General features: G+C 38.3%; 1 long non-coding RNA gene across 1 annotated transcript; it reads right to left on the bottom strand.

The window, feature by feature from the left end:
- Window positions 1-3,378: 3,378 nt before the first annotated feature.
- LOC130459387 (uncharacterized) lies at window positions 3,379-4,745 on the bottom strand. The gene is made up of 3 exons (XR_008918756.1): window positions 4,332-4,745; window positions 3,886-3,970; window positions 3,379-3,800 (listed from the first exon to the last, which is right to left on the bottom strand). It is a non-coding gene; the product is annotated as an uncharacterized lncRNA (long non-coding RNA).
- Between the last annotated feature and the right edge of the window lie 1,080 nt (window positions 4,746-5,825).

The raw sequence follows: 5,825 nt of genomic DNA, 5'->3' as shown, positions 1-5,825 counted from the left end.
TGTGTTTTTGTTTTATGCTTTTCCTATTTTTGCTCATCTTTCTTTCGTTCCCAGGCTGTTTTCTGGTCCTCGTTCGCTTCCGAGTGTAGCTCGGTTGAGGAGAAACAATTGAGGAAATATCGCGAGGCTTATGCTCGTGATATTCCCATTTTGGACCAGAAGGCTGGGCAACTCCTCTCCGAGCTTACGGAAGTCAAGCAGCTATACCTTCAGTATAGTCGCGAGGCTAGAGAGTCTGCTGAGAAGATTGGGGCCGAGGTTGGCCAGCTCATCTTCCGAGTTGAAGAGGATGCTGAGAAGATCGCTTCCTTTGCTGAGGAAAAGAAGGATATGGCCGCTAAGTTCGCTAGCGAACTTGAGGAAAAAGATAGACTCTTCCAGGAGATGAAGTCTAAATTTGAAGCGGCCGACATGGAGCATAAAGAGGCAGAGTTGAGGCTTTGCCATTTTGTCCAGCATCGGGAGCTGATCCAGCAGCAAGCTGATAAGGTGCCTGTCCTTCGGCTGAAGCTTCGGGAAAAGGATGACTATATTCGGAAGTTGGAGCAGGAACGAGTCGACCTCTACACTGCTGATCAGTGTAGAGAGCAGTACTGGAACGGCATCCTGGGTGCTCGGCGCATGTTTGCGAAGCACATGCCTCACTTCCCTTGGAACGAGAAGGTTCCCCTATGGATGCAGGCCGAGGACCACTTGGTGGAATGCCAAGCTGATCGAGATGAAGCTGAAGCGGAACGCCAAGCTGCTCTCGCAGAGGCTCGGGCCCAGAAGGCAACTTCCGAGGGTGATACTACTGCTGGGGGTTCTTCGAAGGATGCTCCCCTAGGGGCCGCTCCTGAGACTCCCAAGAGTTAGGGATTCGGGCAGTCGTCTTCTTCATAGTCGGTCGGTTCCAGTTGAGGACTTCCGAATATGTGCTTGCTTTTCCCCCTTTTGCCTCGGCGCTGCGTTGTACTCGTTTCTTTTTGCTTTCTTAGTACTTCGGTAGGCCGGTATTGTCTGTTGATGGCTGCCGATTTTAACTGTTTCATTTTGTTTTCAATTTTTGAGGTTTTCAATGTATTTGTACTTCCCCCAAATATTGAATGAAAAATGAGTGTTAGTTACTTGGCTGCTTTTCAATTTTGTACTTTCGAGCTTTTCTTTGAATCCGTAGACTTGCTGAAAACCTTTTGATTTTGCGAGCTCTTTAAATCCGTAGATTTGTTAAGAGACTTTTTATCTTTGCGAGCTCTTCAAATCCGTAGATCTGCTAAGGGACTCTTTAACTTTGTGAGTTCTTCAAATCCGTAGATCTGCTAAGAGACTCTTTTAACTTTGCGAGTTCTTCAAATCCGTAGATCTGCTAAGAGACTCTTTAGTTTTGCGAGTTCTTCAAATCCGTAGATCTGCTAAGAGACTCTTTAACTTTGTGAGTTCTTCAAATCCGTAGATCTGCTAAGAGACTCTTTAACTTTGCGAGTTCTTCAAATCCGTAGATCTGCTAAGAGACTCTTTAGTTTCCAGACTCTTCAAATCCGTCGATCTGCTTAGAGGTCTGGATTGTTCTTCCGATCTCTTGTGGTTCGGAAACCTGGGCAAGAGATCGCTAGTCTGCCTCTTAGTTATGCCTTCGGCGATCCGTGGATCTGAGCCGGAGTTTTATAACTTGATTCGAGCGACTGTTTGTGGCGAACAAGTTTTATTTGGTTATCGCGAATCCGAGGATTCTGGACGATTCCCTGAAGTGTATGATTTGGTCATTCCTTGCATTTTATCAAGGAATGGGCAAAGTCAACCTGTTTTTAGTCTCGGATTGATCAGATCCGAGGCTGCATATATATATAAGGGGACAATAAATATAGAGATAAGTTTAATGAAACACATGGTGCCAATGGCTTTCCTCTTCTCATTAAACAACTTACTTGGTTTACAGACAGAGATCATACAAAATATTTCTTGAGAACATCGGTATTCCAATGGTTCTTCAGAATTGTTCCATCTAACTGTTTCAGCATAAACGTGCCTGGCCTTTTTTCGGAATGGATGATGTATGGTCCTTCCCAAGTGGCTTAGAGTTTGCCATGGATCCGTCCTTTCTGAACCGAGGCGGCGTTTCTGAGCACTAGATCACCGACTTTTAGGGGTCTGGCGTTGACTCTTCGGTTATAATGCTTGTTGACCCTCTGCAAATAGGCTGCGTTGAGCGTCCTTGCATCGTTCCGAGCTTCGTCCAGTAGATCGAGAGCTTCAGACAGAAGTTGGTTGTTGCTTTCTCCTTGGAGCCCATCATACCTGTTGTATGCCTGGATCCTCAGGCTTTCTGTTCCGATTTCCACAGGGATTACAGCTTCGGATCCATATACAAGGTGGAACGGTGTTTGCCCGGTAGCTTCTTTCTCGGTGGTCCGAAGGGACCATAGCGTTCCGGGTAGCTCTTCTAACCACTTGTTTTTGTCATCCTCGACTCTTTTCTTGAGTGCATTGAGGATGAGTTTGTTAGCAGCTTCGGCTTGCCCGTTGCTTTGTGGGTGGCAGACTGCCGAGTAAGCTAGGTGTATGCCGAACTGTTTGCACCACTTTTGCAACGGGGTGTTGTCGAACTGTTTCCCGTGGTCGAAGACCATCAGTCTTGGTATGCCGATCCTTGCACTACAAGAAAAGAGGCATTTAGAGACGCAAAAATCAGTCACTAAACATCAAAATTCAGTCGCTAAACACATTTAGCGACGGATTTGCGACTGATGTGATCCGTCACTAAAGACCTAGTCGCAAATTTTTAACCGTCTCAGTTTTGCGACCGAAATTTTAGCAGTCACTAAACGGTGACCACTGAATCTGTGTCAATTTTATGACTAATGGGTAATCATTGCTATTTTGTGACCGATTTGTCTAGTCACTACGTAGCGATTGACAGTTTATTAGTTCCTAATTTGTGATGGGTTATTTCGTGACAATTTAGTGACCGTATTATGTGGTTACAAATTAACAACCAACAATTTCGTGACAATTTAGTGACCGTATCAAGTAGCCACAAATTAAAAACCAACAATTACATGAAAATTTAGTAACTGTATCATACGATCACAAATTAACAACAAACGTTTAAGCAGTCCCTAAATTGGTACGGGCTGATTCCGATGGGGTTTAGTAACTAAGTGATTCTAGTCACAAATTTGAGACAATGACAACTAATTTAGTCCATCTTGAATTAGTGACCGGAAGTTCTTATAGCTAAACAAAGACTAAACTTTTGATAGAACGAACGACCAAATGTATTAGTTCATAGGTTGCGACTAAAATAGTTTCTTACAAATTAGACTTTCTTATTTGTTGGTAACTAAATAATTTTAGGATAATAATATGTGCAATATATAATAATTTATATAACCTAATAATTTATTTTTTGGGTAAATGATCATTATATTAAACCCAAAAGAAATATTGTTTGTACAAGCTAAAACAAACAAACACCTATTCAGATAACACTTTGCAAGCCATAAAGAAAGACTAACCTAGCCTAAAGAAATACAAGCTATACAAACACAAGAAAAAACAATACAACTATTAGCAAAGCCAACCATAGTCAATTACGGTAAAAATACCTAAAAAGAACTCTAAGAACCTATTACAGTAGATAAGGACCATAAGGTCTTCAACGAATAAAACTTGACTGCAACGAACACCCTGTTTCCCTACACCTTTGGCTTGCAATCTATGTAGAATACTAGAATTGCATCTCTCAGCGTAACTTGGCTCCTGGCAGTCTTCATTTTCTCGAAGACGGTCTTCGAGAGCCTTAATATATAGCAGAAGTAAGACTGCAATATATGCATAATCCATTAAACGTAAAAAAAAATGTAGACCAGAGTAAAGTAGATCATGGAAAATTGGAAATCAACTTACTCACTAGTACTCCATTACTTTGGAGATTGACGCATGATAGGTTGATATATGATGAATGAAAGTAAGCGGATGCACCTTTCCATCCCTTTACAAAAGTTTTTATACAATCACACAATGTTAGGATTTTGAAACAAGTACGAAAAAGAAGACTATTCAACCATCATATAAGTGATTTTGAGAATCATGAAACCCTAAACACAAACAAATAAATTAACCCAAATTTTCCAGAAATAAGTGATTTTGAGAATCATGAAACCCTAAACACAAACAAATAAATTAACCCAAATTTTCCAGAAATAAGTGATTTTGAGAATCATGAAGAAACAAAATTAAAGAAATTATACCTATAACTCGCTCTAACAAAGTTGAAATTCAAGACAATCCAATAACTTTGATAAAATAACACAATACCAAAATAAAATTAAAGGATGAATATTCGATAATACCTCAATTCCAAAACTACAATTAGCGTTTATCTTCGTATCGGCGACGCTTATCGATCAACACTTTCGTGCGTGAGGTATGTTCTTTTCCCAATTTTTTTTGAGGATAGGTGCATAGGGGATTAGGAGGAGTTACCGAGTTAGGCAGTCAAGGGAAGAAGAATAAAACCTAATTGCAGTTACCATATCGCAAATAATGCGGGACTTTTAGCGGGAAAATTTGATAAAATTAGGAAATTTCCCCCTCAAATTTTGAAATTCCAACTAAAATTTCAATTTCCTGGAAGCTTCGGATAATTTCTTACTTTGGACTTGTGGGCTTCATACGGAGTACGGAGTATCAATAAGTATTGGGTCTCCCCCTTCGTGAATTCCTATGAAGAATGAAGAAATTTTGTTTTAAAAGCTTTTTTAGAGACTATGAAGAAAATAGAAGTAGATTACTTTTAGCTTTTTGGATATTTTATTTCTTTGTTTTTCTATTTATTTCTTGTTTAAGCCAATTTGCTTGGCCAAGCTAATTTATTATCTTCACTCTAAAATGGTCTAGCTATTAGCTTGAAACTTTTTAAAATTTCAAGCTAGTCCCTAGCTACAACCATTGGAGATGCTCTTAGTTAATCAAGGACTTTTTTTTTTGGCAGCTCAAATCAAGGACTTAGTATATAAATGTTCATAGTTCTTCGTGAAAATTCTATGACTATACAAAAAATTTCATTAAACGTTATAAATATAAATAATTTCATATACATGAACTGATCCGTTTAGTTCACCTTATTTTTTCTTGAAATGATATGAATTTACTTATTCTAATCTTATTTTTTAGAACTAAATTATTTTATGTTGTTATCTGAGATGAACTTATTTTATCTGATCTGGTATGATTTTGTAGAATTAAGATTTAAATTATTAGTAGGTTAAATGAGTAATGTCATAATCACTATGTACTACTCGTAAAACTAATTTATTCAAATCTAGACAACTCTAATATGATATGCGCTGGTCTATTTTAATATGATATATATGGACTGTCTTGTCTAGATTAGTCTCTGAAGTTCTGAAGTGACCTTGTGTGATTTGAATTAGTTTGATCTGGACATAATGTGTACAAATTGGTTATGTTATGGACATAATCTATTAGTTCTGATCTGGACATGACCTAGACATGTAGGTTATAATCAGGATAAATTGAGTTTGATATTGACGAATTGGTTATGGGTTGTACATGATCTGATTGGTTCAAAGAAGATAAGTTCGGGAAAATAAGGTTATCCAAGAACAATTCATAAATAAAATAATATATTTTTAGTTAATATAAGATAATTTCGAGAAAAGAAAGTGAAAATCAGGTGAATAGAACACACACACTAAATTAACCATATAATTTATTTGCAACTATGATAGATGTGGCAAGATCTCTACAATATAAAGGAACACCAGAGGTGGCGTCAAAAAAGTGATTTCCTATTTTACCCTTTATTAAAATCAGAAAAGTAA

The sequence above is a fragment of the Spinacia oleracea genome, chromosome 4 (genome assembly GCF_020520425.1).
Source record: "Spinacia oleracea cultivar Varoflay chromosome 4, BTI_SOV_V1, whole genome shotgun sequence".
In the NCBI taxonomy this organism is placed as follows: domain Eukaryota; kingdom Viridiplantae; phylum Streptophyta; class Magnoliopsida; order Caryophyllales; family Amaranthaceae; genus Spinacia; species Spinacia oleracea.
This window is presented reverse-complemented; position numbering and strand designations above follow the sequence as displayed.